This window comes from Antedon bifida, chromosome 11, assembly GCF_963402885.1.
Source record: "Antedon bifida chromosome 11, ecAntBifi1.1, whole genome shotgun sequence".
Classification (NCBI taxonomy): domain Eukaryota; kingdom Metazoa; phylum Echinodermata; class Crinoidea; order Comatulida; family Antedonidae; genus Antedon; species Antedon bifida.
Window position 1 is genome coordinate 2,951,723 of NC_136236.1, and position 22,293 is coordinate 2,974,015.

At 31.9% G+C, this 22,293-nt stretch overlaps 1 protein-coding gene across 3 annotated transcripts in view; it reads right to left on the reverse strand.

Moving 5' to 3' along the window:
• LOC144855796 (plasma membrane calcium-transporting ATPase 1-like) overlaps positions 1-17,476 on the reverse strand; it is a 53,544-nt gene extending 36,068 nt beyond the window's left edge. For all 3 annotated transcript variants that reach the window (XR_013614866.1, XR_013614865.1, XM_078713735.1), the window contains exon 1: positions 17,305-17,476. The gene's annotated coding sequence lies outside the window, so the exon portion shown is untranslated. The remainder of the gene's footprint in view (positions 1-17,304) is intronic.
• Positions 17,477-22,293: the final 4,817 nt, after the last annotated feature.

Below are 22,293 nucleotides of genomic sequence, written 5' to 3' on the forward strand. Positions count from 1 at the left end.
TGCAATAATGTGTGCTTTTCTAGTTCTTTATGCGACGACGTCATTTGAGAGCATCTCTTCAATTGAAGCGAAAACTGTGAGAAATACTGTAAAAGAATGATTATAATATTGTAGACTTCCAAATTACAGATTGTGAGTTTTGTATTTGTAATATATTGTACAGACTTTACTAGTTGCAAATCTTATTTTACAGTACAGTACTCTTCTATTGAAGTGAAAACTGTAAGAATTACTGTAAAAAGAACGATTATAATATCATAGACCAACTTATAGATTGTAAATATAAGTTTTGTAATATATTGTACAGTTTCTAGTTGCGAGAGACAGAATTTATTTCTTCAATTGAAGTGAAAACTGCGAGAAATACTGTAATAAATTGTTGATAATATCATATATTTTCTTTCTGTTCTTTCTTAATATTATTTTACATGTAAGAAATACTGTATAGAACGTTTATAATATGGCAGATTGTCTATACCTTATTCTTTCTTATGCCTAGTTTTATTTATGTGCACAAAAACTTGTTGAAACCCACTCTAAAGCTCTGTGTACACTAGTTTGACACAAATATGGTTGGGGTTTTTGTAGAGCCTACAGTACAATTCCACCCTTTGTATTGGACCACATGGTTCCACCACGAACAATGATACCGATTTCAATACAACACAGTAAGTAGGACCTAGCGAACAATACATTTTTATTAAAAATGAATGGCGTTTCACTTCAGGCTAAATTTTATCCAGGGATAAGCTAGGTATGACATAGATGGTAAATTTAATTTAAAATTAAGAAAGCTAGATGGATTTAATTAGCCTTCTTCATGATCAAATAATCCTAAATTATACCAGTATGCAACAACTGCCTAATAAAACAGGTTTCTATTAAGTCAAGCAAGATTCTATCTGAATTAGTAACTACATACTATAGATAATAATCATTTGTAGAATGTGATTAAATTACTCTGCGTAGTAATTGAGCTGGACATTTATACTGTAACATGACCTAAAACATGATGTAAACATAATTATACAACCAATACAAATCACAAATACTATGACAAAAAACGAGCTTCGCGTAGTAATTTATTCTTTTCACAATCTGTGACCGGTAACTACAAGTACAGTAGAAATTGAAAAACCCCTATTAAGGGGACACTTTCCATTGAAATGGATGATTTTTTAACACTACTGTACATGTACTGTAACCCCTATTCAGGGACAGCCTTTTTAATGGAGCACACTTTCCAATAAAACAACAACACTAGAGCCATCTCTATTCAAGGGACGCTTCTATTAAGGGGCCACTCTCCAGTGAAACGGATGATTTTGTTTTTTAAACACACATACATAATGCAACCCCTTATTCAAGGGACAGTTCTATTTATTAAGGGGGCACACTTTCCTATGAAACAAACAAGGAAATATATATTTTAACACTATAGCCAAGGGACACTCCTATTAAGGGGACACTCTCTAGTAAAAAAATGGATGATTAAGTTTTTTAACACTACTGTACAGTACATGCAACCCAAGGGACAGCTCTATGTGTGTGACACAAACAAATGGAAAATATATATTTTAAACACTACAGCCATCTCTATTCAAGGGACACTCCTATTAAGTGGACACTTTGCTTGGTCCCAAATGTGTCCTCTTCCTAACTGCAATCAAGAAACAACAAGTTTTTCTTTGAAACAAAATGCCAGTTTATGCCGTTTTATCATCATCTGGTTTTGTTACATATTCAAAATCTTTAATATGCATTCTGAAGGAAAACCAACCATTTGAGACTAGGAAGAGTTGAATGTTTCCTAGCAGCATGCTCTTATTATCAACTAACTGGATTTAAAAATAAATGAACTGAATAATTCATTGTCCAGATATTAAATTTAATCAACCTAATTGGGCGTCCTTACTGCAACTTATGGCGGGATAAAGCGACGTATTCCGCAGTCAAATTACGACGCAATACAGTAGCTGTGCAGTGGATGTTAATATGTAAAATCAATGTCACTACAACCTTATTAGCAATGCATGATTAGCAAAAGAACACAGGTTAGGTTATTGCTCATTAGTGTGCTGGCCACTGGCTTAATAGATGCCTGAGCATTTGGTAACTTCTCATTAGTTGGCCACTGCCTGGATGTCCTTCAATGACAGGGTGGGACAAAGGGGGGGGGGGGAGAATAGTTGGGGGAGTGGTGTAGGTACTGTAGATATTGTAATTATTATACACTATTACAGTAAGTCTATCACTAATCTAATATAGTTTAATTTTTACACAGAACATTTTTCTAAAAACAATGATGTGACAAAAAAATGTGATGTGCCCATATATGGACATGATGATGTCATATCACTACCATATTGGGGCACATCACACTTTTTTAAAGTCAAACTAGTTTGATAGTATAGACACAGAGCTTAAAAGAATGGATTGGAAAAAGATTGGACAATTAGCATCATCAGTTCTGGACCTCAGAGAATGTTGCCGCAGAAAGCGATAACCAACGCAGAGCGATTCACACCGCCTGACAAGACAGAGAAACATTTTTCTATAACCTTAATTTGTATAGGTAATTGATAACTGATATTATGTGAGATATTCAAATAAGTTCAATTCAATCAATCCATTTAGCGTATGTAGGCTGATTGACAGTCGGTCGTTACGTGATGACCTACAAACGTGCGTAAAAACTCCGGGGAAAAATGATTTAATGATTACGACAACAAATACAGCTAACGAGGAATATTGTGATGAATGAAATACAGCAGATGATATAGTTATTTTGATATTAATTATACAACAGATTATATTTCCTATATGTTCTGAGGCAGTTTGCTAAGATTGGTAAAGAATGAAATATAATATTATCAAGATAAACCAACTTATTTTATGAATTATCAAAATTGTGACTGTGATGTAACATTCTAAGAATTTCATTTAGCTTCTAAAAGTTGTATAAATAATATTAATTATTATTAATGTTTCAGTAAGAGACATCTGGAAATGTACATAAATTGAAATAATATATATTCATATAAACTTGAAGTATCCACCTTATTCTTTCAGATTTTTATTTATTTTTTCAATTTCTTGAAGCACATGGCCAAGGATTACCAATAGTAAATGAATCACTGTCGTATTAGATAGGTTGTACAGTTTAGCAATCCCCCTAACACGTGTTTTTTTATGAACCCATTCACTAGGTTACCCCTACTCCTCTCGAATGACTAGGTTCTTTAAAGTAGACACTGGCAAACTGTGTACGCTGGACCTATACTTATAGACCTTATTCGAGAAGACTTGTTCCACCACCAGAACTAGGAACAAGTCGGCCTCAAACGCATGCCGATATTGTTGGCTCTTTACGTACGGCAAACGGTACCCCTGCCTTAACCACTCAGCCATTTGACTCGCTACTGTATTAAGGTTTAGAATATATTTACTTGTATGTGAAAAATAGCGCCCTCAGAGGAATGTGCTTGAAACATTCGCAAAGCACTAATGCCTACTTGGGGAACAACCAAATTAAATTATAAACAAAATTTAATTACAGTTAAATTTAATTACGTAAAATCACAAAAACTATACACAATTGTTTCAAATAAACATTAATTTGTATTATTTCGCAGGTTTTTTTATTCGAATCTTTTTATGTGCTACTTTATCACTTATATATGATATAACCTTTGGCATTCTGCTTGCTATGACATTAACATAAGTTTCATTAGATGCCTAGTTCAGTAATAAATGTTCCCTCTACTAGCATACATTATACTATTACTATTCTGTAGACATTAATTTTCGCTGCTCAAATTATTCTTCAACAAATTCATTGGTTATTAAACAGCCCAATTTGAATCCCGAGACATCTTACAGCAGCAATATACATTATTAAATCTATAAGGGGAAGCCAGACGCCATTAGTGAAAAATACTTAATCTCTGATTATAATGTACATTCGTGATTGTTGAATTATAATTTACATAATATGGTATACAGTTAGATTGTTGTATTGGTATTAAGTAACAGTTTTAGATAGAATATTACTAAATGTGTTAATTACTGTAAATACCTTTGTTTATGGTATATAAATATCTTGAGTGATTGTACGGATTATGTATAGTACGACAACACAATTTAATAGAAACTATGATGCTTAGGAAAATGTAGAATCTAAGTTTACACAAACTAGTTTGTGAATGGCAGTCTAGGAGTGCTGATATCTACCTGGATAAACCGACTTTGGCCCTTTCCTTGCTGAGGAATAACTCCAAAAGAAAAATTGGAAGACCCTTCAAACACAGAGGTATCATGCATGAGGCACGCCTTCATGTGGGTGACCACGCCCATTCATACAAATTCCTTTGCTGAGGAGAGAGTATTCTCAGAAAGTAAAATTGAAGGACCCTTCAAAGACAATAGGTATCATCCATGAGCCACGCCTTCATGTGTGAGACCACGCCCATAATACAAAATAGACAAAAGAATATATGAACTCTGTTTTCAATGTGTGTGCAGTGCTGTCACAACTACTGTACAGTACAGTAAGCCTTACTAGGCCCAATGGCTTGGGTTCAAATCCTGTACAAGGTCGGACGTGTGGAATGGCAAGTTTGTAAAGGTCACATTTTAGAATTATTCAAAATAAAAACAAGCAAGTTGATGCAAAGATGTATAAGAACAAGGTAAAAATATTTAAATATTATTATAACACAGTAAACAAATGTACTGTAACATTTCCAGATTAAAAAATAATTCAATGTACATAATATTTATGCAAACATTTTTAAGATTCTTTGAAACATCGGATGATAAATCAAAATTACAAGAAATCATAATAAAGAAAATGGAATTCTATTTTTATTACACAAAATTATGAATTTGCTGAAGAGCCACGAACAGCAATCTATTCTACTGCAGTTAACTAAACTATTCTACTGCAGTTAACTAAATTATTCTACTGCAGTTACTGCAGCTAACTAAATTATTCTACTGCAGTTAACTAAATTATTCTACTGCAGTTACTGCAGCTAACTAAATTATTCTACTGCAGTTAACTAAATTATTCTACTGCAGTTAGTGCAGCCAATTAAATTATTCTACTGCAGTTAACTAAATTATTCTACTGCAGTTAGTGCAGCCAATTAAATTATTCTACTGCAGTTAACTAAATCATTCTACTGCAGTTAGTGCAGCCAACTAAATTATTCTACTGCAGTTACTGCAGCTAACTAAATTATTCTACTGCAGTTAGTGCAGCTACTGTAACTAATTTATTCTATTGCAGTTACTGCAGTAACTAAATTTGTCTATTGCAGTTACTGCAGTAACTAAATTGTTTGTTTCTTTCTAGTTTACTTAACTACCATAATGTTAATTTTCAATTAAAAATAAACTATCATTTTAGATGGTTTTTTTTGCTGGCAAGGCTGGTGTCCGAATTAAGATACAAATCATACGAAGAGAGGTTGAATGCTTTGGACCTGCCTACTTTAGTATTTAGAAAGAAAAGGGCTGATGTATTATAAACATTTAAAATATTTGATGAGTATGAGAAAATAAATGATGAGAAGCTCTTTGTAAAATCTAATTATAAACAAACTAGAGGACACAGTTTCAAGGTCTCTAAACCCAAGATAAAATAAAACGTTAGAAAGAGTGCATATTCAGTAAGAGTTGTAGATGATTGGAACTCATTACCCAGTCATGTAGTAGAGGCACAATCGGTCAATGAGTTCAAATCGGGCATTGCTAAATATTGGTCTGACCACCACATCAAGTTTCGCCCGTACGTTACTGAAGAGTTTGCAGCTATGACGATGGAGGGACAAATGAGTTAGTTCTCAACGTCCGAAGTTCAAGGTAAATTCATACTGGATAAAACTCATTTAAGTGTGCAATATGCAAATTAGCAAAACAATTAGTGATTATTACTACAACCATATTTGCTTTGAGAAAAGACTCTGGTTGGCTATTAAGGGTGGAGCATATACTGTAGGAGTAAGTAACATTTTTCATGTTTGATTAAATACTACACAATTAATATTCTAGACTGCGTACAGTACGATGTTTCGGATTAAAAATTATTTATCGTTTACGTAAATTAATTTCTCTAAATCTTGAACTTACTACAATCTGAGAAACATTATTATTTTTATATAAATTATAATAATTTGTCCTTAATTACTGTATTAATAGTTGTTTTTTTTAATTTGGTTCATATTAACGGTCAGTATCCAAAAAAAATCCCCACAAAAATTAATTCTGAATTTGATTCTTAAGTTTCAAAATGATGACCATTATTAATAATGATTATAATGACAGTACTTTGGATTATCCTTTACTGTATATTAAGAGAAATAACACAGGTAATACACAATATTGAATGTTGAATTTCAAAAGTTGGCCTCATTAGCATAACCATGATATTCATAATCAAATTAACATAACACCTGGTACTATGTAGTTAGTATTAATTGCGTTCTATATTACGCATACTCACTACTAACTGCCTACAGTAAAACAAGAAAGCTGTTCATATTATTGTAAGAAGACAACAGCATTATAAAAATCAGTTCTCAAAGAGTGTTGTCCATCGAGATAATTCGAAACAAAAACATTCTTCCAAAATAAGCATTGGATTAATCAAGTTAAACAGATTTAATAAGCACAATGATACATATCAATTAAAGGTTTATGACACACGATAGATGACAATGTTTAGCATTTTATCACTGCAGATAATACAAAGAAATAACACAATGTGACTCACTGTTTAAAATACAGTAGTGATCTTTTAAAACCTTACAACAATGCAACAGAACTGGAAGTTCATGTATGCGGGTATGAGATGATCAAATCCAACATGTATTGTATGAATAGCGTTACATAAGGAGAGACAATAGTTACAGATGGGTCTAGCATTTTTCTCCTTTTAAATTAAATCATAACTATTACATTCTATTAAAAAAATGAATATAAAAAGATCCACTGAATAATTTCAGATAAAAAATCGAAATTCAAATATTCTTAGCTTTCGGCGACACTTTTGCAAATAATTTGTGAGAAAGAAAGGTATGAGAAAAGATGAGTAAAGCTCATCAGACTCTTCAAAATGATAACAAATTGAATTTTAATAATTTGTTCTTTAATCTGGAGTTCATTTATTTTACTATTATTTACATATTTTGTTTTTAAAATTATTAAAATTATGCATTCTGTATAAAGAATTCAAAGAAATGAAGAATATATTCTGTAAGATCTGTATAATAATTAATATTGAAAGAAATAAAGAATTTGATTATTCTGTAAGTATTAAATATTCGTTGTTCCCTGAATGACCCTCTCTAATCCTTGAATAATATTAGAATTATTATTCATATTAAAGGTCAGAGAGAAAGACTGCTAATAGCTTAAATGCAAGTTTATTAACATCTCATACATAAACTACAATAAGGCACACTCTAGCATACAGTTCAAGACATCAGAAAGCACAGACTGCTTCACAAGATTTTAGAGTGGGGAAAAAATGTTTTACAATACTTTGACAAAATTGGGTTGGAATGGACTTGAAGCAAATATAGTACTGTATAATATAGCCCAACAGCTTAACATCTAATCTGAAAGACTGTCTAAAATCCAGTAAGACGACGACAAGAAATCAGTGTGGGGAAAATTGATGGTACAGTACAACGCACAGGTTGTGTCCATGAGACTGAATCAAATGCTACAGATAGCATAGGAATTAAAAACAAGGATTCCATCAAATGAAATCCAAATATATCCACTGTTCAAACCCCTAAAATAATATTAATAATGCTTGTCTTATATAGCACCAAATACAAAAGCACTTTTACACTAAAGGAAAAAAAAGAAGGGAAAAAATCTGATGATGCAGAACCACTAAATAATCAAGTTCCATTATTGAACCACCTAACACTAATTTTTCAAAAAAATAATGAAATAGAATAAAGATGTTTCTTCTGCGTTACTGTACATTAATTACAGTAAAATAAAAAGATTTGATCATTTTATTTAAGTCAACTCTCCTAAACAGCCACCAGACATTTTACGATTTATTGTACAGATTGGCGATAATTCCAAAGTGTAAAACGCCATTTTATACCCCACGACTAGATAATGAAACAAGCAAAAAACATAATTTTTCTCATTATGAAAAGAAAGCAAATATGTTGACACACCTTTTTTTCAGTTGACCTTCTTAATACACTTAAGCAAAAACTAAATGCGACTAAGAAAATTTAATTAAAACCGGTTTAATAACTCATCATCTTTTTAATCTAAACCTTCTTTATCAACCAGGTATAAATAAAAATTTAAAAAATATTTATTGTAAGGTATTACTATCCTGCCATCTGGGAGATAAAAGTGAAAATTGTGTCCTTGCTTCTTTAAATCAAACGTCATTCTGAGGCTTAGGGAATATGTTTCAATGATAAACTCCCTTCCAATTTTATTTAATTTATTCACAAAATATTTTTTGAAATATATTATTTTGAGTTAATGTTTACATTAAAGATATATTGTTCCTTTGAAAAAATAATTTTTAAATTTTGTTTATTAGATACAGTACTGTAGGCCATTTTAATGTCACAATACTGTAAATACTGTACAGTAGATACAGTATTCACTTTGATTTGACCAAGAATTTGATTCTTTTTTTTAAAAATCATTTAACTGAGAAAACCTTAATAGCCAACCCGAAGACCATTGTCTGGAAGTAAACAGTTTCTTTCAATAGCGAAATCATTATTTTTTTATTTTTTTTATAGAAAAAATTAATAAAATTTACAAAATTAAATTTCTTCCACTTGTTTTCTTTGTATTTAGACATGCACACATAACAGTGTTACGAAAAAAAATGACAATGCAAGGTGCGTGTCTTACCGGAGGGCGCTGTTGAAGGGACTATTCCATTATCCGACAGGGGTGTGATATTTATGTATATGTTAAAATTCTTATTTTTGTAATGTATTCCTCTCTTCGGAGAGAAGGCTGTTGTTGGTTTTTTGTAAGCAGGCACGAAATAGCTAAGATAGCTAAGATTTTTCAGCTTTTTTTTCATGTTTTGTGGGGACAATACATCTTTTAAATGAATAACATAAAAAAAAAATCTGATATTTCCATGGAATCTTTTCAATACAAATGAATATGAAACATACAGTACAGATGAATCACATTATCCAATTAATATTTAACTGTGTCTAATACAACATTGTCTTAATTATTAATTTATAAAACAATCAGAAAGGTTCTATAGGAAAAGTGTTTATTCTGATGACAATTATACATTTGAAGTGGTTATCGAATTAATTTTTAAATATCAAAGTATTTGAAAAAAATCATAGGAAAATATTATTCGTAAGCACTTAAGAAATTTGTCATACAAAATGCATGAATCCATCGTAGTATAAAGGACGCATTAATGAAAAGAAAGAGACGTTAGCCAATAGGAGGGCTACGAAGAAACCAATGGGTATACATAAATTCTCTATTAAATTTGACATTTTGCTATATGGGGTTACTGTCATTCTCAAAAGAAATCCAATGTATTACATTTATATCATGCATTAAAAAAAAAATGTCAGAATCAAAATGGATGTTGGTGATAATTTACAGTGAAAAAAAAATCAGATTGTTTAAAGCTAAGCAAAAACATTTAAAGTATAAACATATTGCAAAAAAAAAACAAGTGATAATACGCATTGTGGACAGTGGTGGTACTGTACAGTAAATAAGAAAATATTTAAATTTTAAATTAGTGTGATTTTTACTCATTCTTAAGGAAGACTTTATAATGGATACAAAATAAATTTAAAACAAAAATAAATAGAACGCAAAAATATATTTGGAAAGAATTCTTTGTCTCTTCCTGAATAAAACCATGTTTCTCAAAATTAAATTACAAAATTATTACAACCATACAAACTCTAACAAAGCCAAACTAACACCCTCTGTTTACAACTTCTGGTCTAACAAGCATGTAAAAATAGAGGATCCAAAGCCTTGCCTACACTATCAAACTACTGTATGTGACAAAATAAATGTGATGTGCCCATATATGGACATGATGATGTCATATCACTACCATATTTTGGCATATCACTACCATATTTGGGCACATCACTCTTTTGTCAAACTAGTTTGATAGTGTAGACATAGCTTTATCTAGATTTGAATTGAATGTTTACTCACGTTCATTATTTAGCAGGAGGCTGATGGTGATGACACTACCTGTAAACATTACAATGTCCTTGGATTTATGCTAACTACCTGCTTACATTCAATAATAACTATCATTTCAAAGCTATGTCATCTTAATTAAAGCTCTTTTAGCATTGTCGTACCATATACAGTAACTAGCTCACATTCCAGTAAAGTGATTTAATATTATTTATGTTATTTTCATAGAACAAAATTATTCATTTAAATAAAATATATTATCTTCTTATATAATCTGCATTAATTTTAATATAATTTCACATCAACCACAGAGTATGTTAAATTCTACCTTAAAACATTTTTTTTTTGGTCAACATTGACGTTTAATCCAAGTGTACTAAAATGTTCCAACTCCCTTTTAAAAAATGATCTTGGCAGTTTAAAAAAAATTTAATTTTTCAACTTCCCAAGTAATAATATACTTATACAGTATTTCCCTGGCCCATTTTTGGAACCCAACAAAGTTTCCCCTGAACAAATGTGTTCCTAGTCTAGTAATTCTAAAATAATTTCAATTTATCCATACTACACTACAGTATCAGTTCTCCCTGAAACGTTTTAATGATTTTTATTTTTGCAAGTTCAAGTTTAATATTATAATATTGTAAAAAGATTTATTACAACAAAAATAACAATCAAACATGAGTCATACACTTCTACTATTGATTGTTCAATAATGAAATATAAAATCGTGATGTCATTATGGTTAGTAGTGATGTCATCAAATATACAGTGATGTCATCAGTAAAGCATTGACATCATGAATACGAATCATGAGACAATGATTGATCAATGATAAGGTTCTAATTATGTACAATGGTTTTGGTTTTGTATATTTAATTAATAATACATGTAATACACTTTAAATATTGATGATATTGATGCAGTAAGTTTCACAATACCTTTCAATTTATCATGGATTTGTTATGAATTTAGATTTTAAATTTTCTAAAATTCAGAGAACTTTCTAATGTGGTAGCATATTGATTCATGGCTTACATAAAAACAACTGTCAGATAAAAATGCTGTTAAGATCTCTAAATCAAGATGCAGTATTTTGATAATATAAAGATAACTACACTAACTTCATGTCTATAAAATTTGAATATTAAAGTTAATCCAATTCCATTCAATTTTCTTTTCTAAAAAAAAATAAATTTAATTAAATCTTCTTTTTCTATATTGATAAAAAAATAATTTTCTTTTGTGTTATTGGGAAGGAACTGTTTTATAGTGAGCTTTTCCCTTGTCACTTTTCTGATTTTTTTTCTAGTTCCCAGTGTGCCTTGTTGAAAGTTTAATCAAAAAAAAGGTATGCCACTGTAAATAAACAATCTTTAATTGTGGGATACACGCAATAATATTATTTATCATTTTATTTTTATAAATTCTATTTCTTTAAATTTAATTTTTAATTGTTGTATGTTGTTTTAATTGTTAATGTCAAATTTAAATTGCCATTTATAGTAAAATACTGTAGATAAGCTATACTAGCAATAATCAATTATTTATTGATTTTTAAAAATTTTTATAAGCGCTATTTTTTTAAACTAAAATTGTATTTTTATGAGGGTCCCTAATGATTAGCTTTTGCTGGATGGAACACTCCCGTAAAATATGTTTGAAAACATTTTTTTTTTATAAATATCGGTGTATACATTTTTTTTTTTATATAAGAATTGGCATTTATAGTAAAATACTTATAAGCCTTTACAATGCGTAATGCTGTAGGAGTATTTCTTGCTTGCGTTATCATCAGAATAAGTGTCTTAAGAACGTATCATTGGCCACAGCTGCCTCCATTTGAAGCCTCTCAGATATTTGTAGTTATCTATTCATCACTTAACATAATAACCGTCTTGAAATTGACATGGACCACTAGGCTTACTTGCCGACGACGACGCATACTGCTGAAGTCAGCAAAAATAATCTACTATTACCACAAATAGAGATTACAGTTCAACAACAGGGATAATTAATAATAAAATTAATAATATTAATCTACATTATAACTGACTATGTCATCAGTTAATTAATAAAAAATATAAGTTAAATTATTATATAAAAAAAGCAAAAATAATCTACTAGTAGTACTATTATAGAGACTACAGGGTACAGTAATTAATAATAAAATTAATATAATATTAATCTATAACTGACAGTACAGTATGTGGCAGGGCTAATAATATTAATAAGAAATATAAGTTAAATTATTATAGAGTTAGTAAATATATAATAATGAATAATATTATTTAATTTATTCATACATGTATGTCATATTGAAAAAAATGTAAAAAATTCAGAGGAGTTCAAGTTAAACTATAAAAAGTGCTAATTATGTTTTATTTTATACATAAAATAATAATAAACACCACATACTGTAAAGAGACAGAACATATTTTTTACTGAGAATTTGATCAATTTTCAAGGTTAAAGATGGAAAGATAAAATTAACAATAATATGTTGTGATCTTCTGGTAACGTGTTAATTTTAAAATGTTTCTTGAAACATAATCATGATTGTGTCAAAGGTCAACAATGTCACAAAACTTCAATAAAATTACAATTACTTCACTATATAATGAGCAATTTATATTAAGTGGTCAATTTGAGTAGCCAATAGCGTGAAGGGTCTCAAAACGTTACAGTTCCACTGTAGTCAACCAATCAGAAGGCATCTTCTTCCTGTTGACATCTTTAATTTATTTTGTTGATAACATTAACAAGAGGTATTTTGGTTTAAATTGATAACCATTGTGATTTATTCTGTTGAAAGAAGATTTCAAGGTGTTTTAAAAGATTAAATGAATTGTGCATTATACTTATCACTTGTTACTACTACTAGTGTATCTGTACAGTACAGGTTTAAATTTCTGTGTATGAAACACTGAATTCAAAAATTTTGAAGGTGGAGTTGGGGGTGGCAGGGCCTACAAATTGTAAAATTACAGTAGGGACCAAACTAAATATAAATACCCAGGTAGTACTACATTCATTAGCATAGCATTGTTTACTGACACCATGTGTTATTGTTATTATTAAATAATGTTAACTATTGATAATATTAATGGTAAAGGAAACAATTACTTGTTCTAAATTATCCTAATGAAGTATTTATCACGCTATTCCGAAAAAAATCTCCAATAAGGCCATTTGAAAACAATTATGCTTGCTGCAGAAATTTGGTTCTGATGTCAGAAAATAGAACATTCAGTGGAGTGGAGCCCACCAGACGTTTAGATGACGTACAGAATAAACTTTTATTGATAATCAGAAAAAATATAATTGGAAATTGAAATCTGATTACAGTAGCTAGTTAACATACTACATGATCACATTTGTTAAATCACAGATCACCAAAAAAACGTACTATGATTATTTCTTCAGTCTTCAAATAATTAATGCCCTGTGCGTTACGCCACTGATCGAGGGACACACAGCCTCAAATGTCTCAAGATCAAGGTACTGTATATCAAGGGACATACATTGATAAATATTCATACAGGCTTGTTGTTTCAGGTATTATACTGTACCACATTGTACTGCATGCAGTTTGAAAATTTGTCAAAATTTGTAACAAAATGGTCTATTGCTCACCCTTCAGTGATTCTGCAATATTATACATGTACTTACTGTATGCAGTAGTTAGTACTTAGGGCACCGGCAATGAATTTTTTAGCAATTTGGTATGAATACCATGACTATTGCAGGAACCTAGACCTATTTACTATCAGTACCTCCAAAGTCTTACTGTACAGGCCAAAGTAAAGATTGTCGACCACCGATGACACCGCACAACTGACACTGTCATTACCCTGGTCAATCAAGCTAATGAAAGGACATCCACAAACAGCTGCAGTAAATTCTGATCTAACAAGGAACTACATATCTCACATACCAATAGTATAAATCAAGGCACATTAATTCAATACAACATATTATCAGGTACTGTACACTAAAGGTCAATTTACACAGACGAGTGATTAACGGTAATAAAAATATAGAATCTACTGTTATGTTATTCCTTATGACCAGTAACACACAACGCAATGCGGACGGGTGGTTTCCGTTAGATAGATTCTACGTGGGACAAGCTACGCGGTTTTCCAAGATAACTACAGTACTGTACACAGACATGCTGAGGGTGACCTAATGCAAACTAACCGATCAATAACATAAAAAATAAATGAATTTTTAATGAATAATTAAATACAATTACTACACAAAACCAATTTTATGGCCAGGCCAATTGAATTGTTGTAAAGGCAGAAAGATTTAAAAAAGACAATGGGCTAGTCCAGTTGGTGTTGTCTCAACAGTGAAATCCAGTACTGTAATACCTAACACTAAACATCATCTTGGAGTACTGTACGGCAAGCTTTGATTTGCGATGACCAAACTATGTTTAAATTCAGCTTCATGACACCCACCTTGAAAGTTTAGCGGTTTCTATAGTGGGTTCTGGCGACGACACATCGATTGACCAGACATAGCATATGCCTAGGTTGTGCCAAATAAGAATCGCCCCAATGGGCCTGATTATCTTTACTCCCAATTGGAGTAGAGACCAAACTTGGCCTAATGTTGAAGCTTTGTCTTTGCATATTACTGATACTATAGCAAAATAAATGTTTTATTTCATGAATCTAACAAATGCTGCTGTCAACCTTAATTAAGCTGTCTACCTTAATTAAGCTGTCTACAGTATACTACTGTATATCATACAGTACCTTATGTGATGTTCCCATATATGGACATAATGTAATATTACTACCATATTTGGGCATATTACTACCATATTTAGGCACGTCTAGTTTGATAGTATAGACAGAGCTTTAGAACATACAGTACAAGGGTAAACATACAAATAAAGTAAATATTTATATTATTATTATACTGTAGTACCCTGTTGACCTTACTCATTACCATATTGAATACAATCACCTAATAATACACTTTACTATAGAAATCAATAACATTAACAAAACAATAAACAGTCCCAGTAAATTACAATGAAAGGTAGAATAACAATAAAACAATAGCAATCTCCATGAAATATTAATAATATCATTCCAGGGTCCTTTATTAAAAAAACATACTTAGAAAGCTACCAGGTAATAAATAAATTAATTACTTAATTATTTACTGTGTATTACTATAGTTTATGATAGTAATGTACTGTAGTATGTCATACGCCTACATACATTCTAGCTCAGCCAAACTTTCTCTTTAAATATTGATTTAGTAAAAAAATGTTTAAAAAGTAAATGATACACAACTATAGTCATTTGTTATTCAAAACTAATTTGATAATTTCAGATTATCATCACTGATTTTTTTTTATGTTGTACAAAACCATTATTAATTGAGACTTTAATTGTAAAATAAGCCGCTTTACAACTTATTAAGCTTACAGTAGCTTGCAGTGATTTAGTTGTCGAGCGGTTAGGACAGTGCAACCGTAATTATGTAGCCATAATCGGCAAGGGTTCGAGGCTCACTCTCTCCATGGTTCTGGTGGTACTGTAAAACGAGTCTTCTCGGATAAGGACTATAAACCGTAGGTCCAGTGTACACATCTAGTACATGTGCACTTTAAAGAACCTAGTACATCTTTCAAGACGAGTAGGGGGTTACCCCGGTGTACTACAGTAGTACAGTACATCACCAATCACTGATCATAACTGGGCCCTCTGGGAGACCAGTCTTTGACTGAAGAGGTCACTGACACCCAGTATAAATAAATAATAACAATCCTTTATGAGTACAGCAATGCTAAGCAATTTATTTTGAAATATGGAGGGGAAAAATGGAGATTTTTAACAATGTGCTATACAGTACATAATCTAATGGGGATGCACCCCTACTCCCACAACATCTGACAATGTTTAAAATACATAAATAACTAAGTTTTTTAAATACAGAATGAATTTTTAAAGTATTTAAAGGAACACATATTCACAGTACACAATAAAATCATTGGCCGGAAAAAGTAGGTAAAATACAGCAGGGTACAGTATTATTGTGCAAACAATAACAATAATAACACGGATTAAAAATAGAATTTCGACGAAATTGCAACAATGCAGTTTCATTGTGGTGTTTCTAATAATGCTCATAACATAACAGAAAAAAAAATTTAGTGATATTATTAATAATATAGGGAGGTATTCAAAAAGCTAAAAATAAACGTTGAATTACAGTGACTGATAAAAAAATTTAATTTTAATCAACTGCAAGATACTGTACTTTAAAAATAGAAATCTTCTATATGAATATAAATTGCTTTTTGCATTTATTGTAATCTATGTAGGCCTAAAGTAAATGAATGAACAACAATACTGTAATTAATATCAAGGTAACGTATTTTATTAAACTTTGACCATATTTTAAAATGGAATATACTTCTGTGTGAAGAAGAGAAAAAATTAAATAAAGTCTGATTGAGTTTATAAACAATAATGATTGAAAGATGGGGTGATGTTCATGTTCGAAAAATTATGAATTTTCTGTTTTTATTATTATTGATGGAGAATTGGGGTTAGGCTTGTGAGTACAATGAATGTAGAGAGAACAGTAGTCAAAATTTCAGGGAAATTAAATGAAGTATACTGTCCTAGGCTAGGCCTGGCCCTAGCCTGAGCGGATTAGTGTTTGAGCCACGGTACCCCTTCATCTCAAAGCAGGATATAGCGAGTAGTGTCTGCCTTAATAATCCAACCGTATTTACAATTTGTTCAACATTAAATAACATTTTAACAATTTTAATCGTGTCCTATTTCTCATGTGTTAACCATCAAATATGCTGTATTGTCTAGATTTATATAATACACAATTTAGGATATGAAATAATATGTGACTGAAATGCAAAGTCAAGCCAACAAGTGCATAGCTAGGCCTAAGAATCCTAGGCCTCGATTGCAAACTAAAAACAAAACATCAGCAGTCCGATCAGCTGTGAGAGCCGCGGACAACAGAAAAACAACCGCAAGCATTATCGTCGCCCACAAACCAAAATCAGCATTGGTTTTTGCATTGCAAACAAAGTTAACTTACCTTCTCTATACCTGGTGTAAATCCCTCAAATAAAGGTAAAACATGTAACACAGCTCCGACCAGCTCCTGGAATGCTAATTAGTTACCTGAATGTAGTAATTCATTAAGATAAATAAGTGATATTTTCAAAGACACTAGGTAAGCACCGGTACTTAACTCATCCACACAGCAAGTAAAATCAACCCTTTCCGTGGCCGCCCTACGCGCTGTCACGTGATTAGCAATGAGTACCGTCTAGTTCTGTAAAACGTCCTGTCATTGGTTGCTCCATGGTAACATTGACGTCATTCGGATAATGAACGACGGTGGTTTCAATTCAATCTTTTTGCATTCTGTTAGTCCCTCGATTTTTTACAAACTATAAACTATAATAAATTAATCATTGAAGCATAAATACACACATTTTATTTTTATAGAAATAAAATAATATTGACGTTTGCAACAAACTATTGAATGATTTCTGTTGCGGCATTAATCTGAGCTGAGCTGAAAACAGCAACAGTGATTATTGGGATCCATTTTTTATGCTTGATTCATTTGTATCGTAATATATAAACATATTATATTACTGTCGCGGCGGCCTCATATTATAATGCCAACTAATGATATTAGTGAATAAATAAACAACGGTTACTGGGTTATTATATCACCGTGACGTTATGTATTTACGTATATTCAACAACTATTATGCGTAATGGAATTGATCCAGAATTGATCGTATTAATCATCAAAGCATTTAATAATTATAATAAAAAAAACTAAATCTTGATAAATAATAACAACCCCGCGTTTAATCTCATTAATGTTTAAGCCAAACACACTACTGCACTAAGTATGCCTATTAAATATTATGTTCTTTGTTCGTTAGAAAATTCGGTAATTGGTATGGAAACAAAAAACTAGGGCACTCGGGTACCATTATCCAAATGAGTAAATATGAGGTCTATTGAAAAATCAAGTCAACACACAACGAGTTGGTTCGATAGCGTTTGACCAGCTGGTATAAAAAAACGAATTGACGCAGACTGACCTATGGTAAGTTATGGTGATTGTGAGTAAAATTCGTCAGTCATTACTTACTTACTCATTATTACTATGGTCTGTTGTATTGTATTTATTTTACAGTAGAAGTCCTCCTGATGACTCCCCGGGGGAGGGGGACAACCCTATCAAAAGTTCTTGAAATCAGGGAACAGGAAATAACTCTCGTCTCTGCCTGAAACGAATGGCAATAGATCTTATGTGACACTTAAGGGGACACTTTGGTGAGTCCTGAAAGTGTCCCCTTAATAAAGGAAGTATGTATATATCTATTTTCTTTAATTCTTGTTCCAATGTAACAACAACAAAATCGCTAAAAACGATCATGTATAAACGTACGACGCCCTAAATCAATTAAGTTAAGTTCATGCGAATGTGCTGCGTCAACAAAGCATAAAACAGTAATAATCAACCGTCGACGATAAACATGTTTTTCATTTTATTTTCGCGAAATGACACCTATAAAACAATAACAGTAAACGCACTACGATTTGCTAAATAGCGCGTGTGATGTCACACGGTAGGTTTGTTGGTCCAATAATATCGAGCACGGCTGTGAAGTCATTATGTCGCCGCACGTCTAATTGGTTCGATATCGCGTATTATGTAATTATGTAAGAGATGAACTATAGCGTGTGTGACGTCATCATATAACAAACAGCACATTATTTTATACTCGAATCGGTATCGTAGGTAGTGACGTGATAGTCACAATTGGTGTCAAATAATGAGGTATTTCGGGTATACCATCATGGCATCAGATATGTGAATAGGATGTGGCTACAAAAATAGACAATGAAGAGGTTTCGCAATTATGAATTAATGATGACCCTATTTTCACGAAAACATTGTTTCTAGTATTTTACTTCTTGTCGCCGTTTGATTTTGAATAAAATGCAGGAAAACAGGATGGTTAAAGTCAATATTTTGTTTGGCAAAATATATTTAGTTAATACACATTGAGCTACCGGCATCTTTAACAAGTGGTTGAACTTTTACGCGTTACATTTGCGTCAAATGTTGACGCACACGAACGCTTTAGAAACGAATAATTTAATAATATTTAAAAGATCAACGATTTCTGCAGAGATATCTTGTTCATATTTTAGCACGATGTGCGACGATACAAGCATTACTTATGTCACAAATATGTGATAATAATATTCCATATACAGTAGTAGTATAGGCCTACTAAATCTGTCCGTTTTCTGACGTGTGTAACAAGTGTTCGCGTGTCGCATAACGTCGTGTCGTATTATGTTTCTGAAATCAGTAAATCGAAATGGGAATTGACTATTACTGACTCGTGATGGCGACGGATTTACCAAGGCGTAACGAGAAGTGACGCGAATTAATATATACAGTATTTAAACCTGCTGTAAACCCCCATGATGGCTGTAATAAACCCATAGTGACACGACCCCTATTATAAGACCATTTTACAAATTAACAATCACCAACCTTTTTACTGAACCCGACTAGGCTTAGTTATCCCCCGGGTCACAACAAGACTTCTGGGTCATTATCGCTAAAAGGTCACCGACTTACCCGGGTATGTAACTAACTTACACCCGGGTAAGTAACTAACTTACCAGGTACGTAACTAATTTACCCGGGTACGTAACTAACTTACCCGGGTAAGTAACTAACTTACCCGGGTAAGTAACTAAGTTACCAGGTACGTAACTAACTTACCCCGGGTACGTAACTATCTTACCCGGGTACGTAACTAACTTACCCGGGTAAGTAACTAAGTCTGAACGATTCTTAGTAGAATTATTGGATATCTGAGGTATTATGTTAAATAAATTGCATAAAGAATATTATTTTAAATTCTGTAAAGGTGTTTACCTTTCTTAAACACATAACGAAAAAGATACTCTATCGATACGTAAGGCCTACTGATTATGATTCTTTAAAACAATGCTTTAATTTTGCGACCTTTCACAATAACGGATTGTTGAATTATCGGATTAACTGCTTACGTGGTATGAATTGTTTAAAAATAAAGTTATTGTTGATCATCGTAACCAAATAGGCCTAACACAGATTGACCACGATTAACCCTCTTATAGTATCAATATCTTATAACATTGTTTATATTTTTTTATCTATAGATTATTTATGTTGAAATGTATGGAATAGATGAGTTGAGGGCGTATACTTCCATATTTGTATCTTTTTGGCTTCTACTACACGTTCACATGGCTACGCTTTAAAAGTCGAAGGTAATCAACGGATTAAAACGCCAAGGTGTGTTCACATGAACGGTCGTTTCGTATGTAATAAGTGGCGTTAAACAACAAAGAACAACACATAGGAAGGCACATTCATTTATGTAGGCCTATTCATTTAATAGGCCTATTTTACGGGTTTTCTAGCTCGGGTCCCTCTATTTTAGTTTGCACTTTAGTTTACTTTTAAATGAAGAGGTTCGCCACACTGAGCTCAATTCTTTCGAAGTTTAAAGGCCGAAGTATTTTTATTTCTTGACCTATTTACACTTGTCAAAATACACTGTCATTACCGTATTCCGTCAAGTTTTCTAAAAACAGACAAATCACAGCATAACATTTTCTATTAAGTTAGTTATTTAGACGATTTCAGAATCCCCAGGGTCTCCTCGGATTCCTGTATGACATCATCAATTTGGCAGCTATCTGAACTTTGTGAGACGTCACGCGCACACTTTACACATGACTCAAGTAGCTGCTGAAAATAATGACGTCAGAAAACTGTCACGACTGATTATAAGACTGAATTTCCTGGCCAAAAATAGACGCGTGGATCTATTCTTGGTTTGAGGCCTACGTAAATAACATGTACACCTATGACTATACGGTCACGTGTCGTTTAAATATTGATGATAACATAAATTTAGATCTATTGATATTCTGTTTGTTTTGAAAAACAATCAACTTGTTATTCGTAAAATCATTGACATTCACCTCAAACTATTTCGACTTTCGCAGTGACGTGATAATTATGTAATTTAATAAAAGGTAATTGCCGAAAAGGGTCGAACCGGAACATTAGCGTGTTTTTTAAAGATCGGACACTAACATTTGTATATATCGTGTAGGCCTACTAATTAATTCCGACGTGTGTATAGAAAAGTATAGGAAATAGCTACAAAATCGATTGTGAATACATTTCGAGATATACTAATTAATACTTTTGCTTGTCCTGTTTCTCCCGCTAAAACGTCGCGTGACATCGTAAAAAAGCTGACGGAAACGCGTCAAACTACTCACCACGACGCGTTCGCATCTCAAATTACGTCAGCAAAAATGTAAAAACATTATTGGTAGGAAAACAATTAAGCCTACGTTTTTGATAACCTTTGGATAACAGCTGCTTATACGAAAACGAAAATTAACTTTTCATTTAATTTCAATTAATTTTAAATGATAAAACATGACTTTACAGAATTGACTCAAACGGAGATTCGAACTACCGGCTCTTCAACTCGATGACGGCCTAATTATTAGACCACTAAATATAGTTTACGAGTTTTGTTACGTGACGGTGTGCATACTGTTGTTATATCGTCGAAAATCGACACTCTCACAATGCTCAGATGGCTCACGGTTGATAATAATATTCGCGCCAAAGTAGAATATAATTCGCGCCAAAATAGAATATGATTCGCGCCAAAATAGAATATGATTCGCGCAAAAATAGAATATAATTCGCGCAAAAATAGAATATAATTCGCGCAAAAACAGAATAAAATTCGCGCAAAAATTGATTAAAATTCGCGCAAAAATATATCATTCCCACAAAAATATAATATAATTCGCGCCAAAATAGGTTATTCGCGCTATTTTTGTAAATATCGATATGCGTAATTACATTCTTATGATTTGACCTTTGATGACAGTTCTGACGTCATCATTGACCTACTAATATTGTTTTACAAAAGAAAAAATGTATTTGTTACAATAG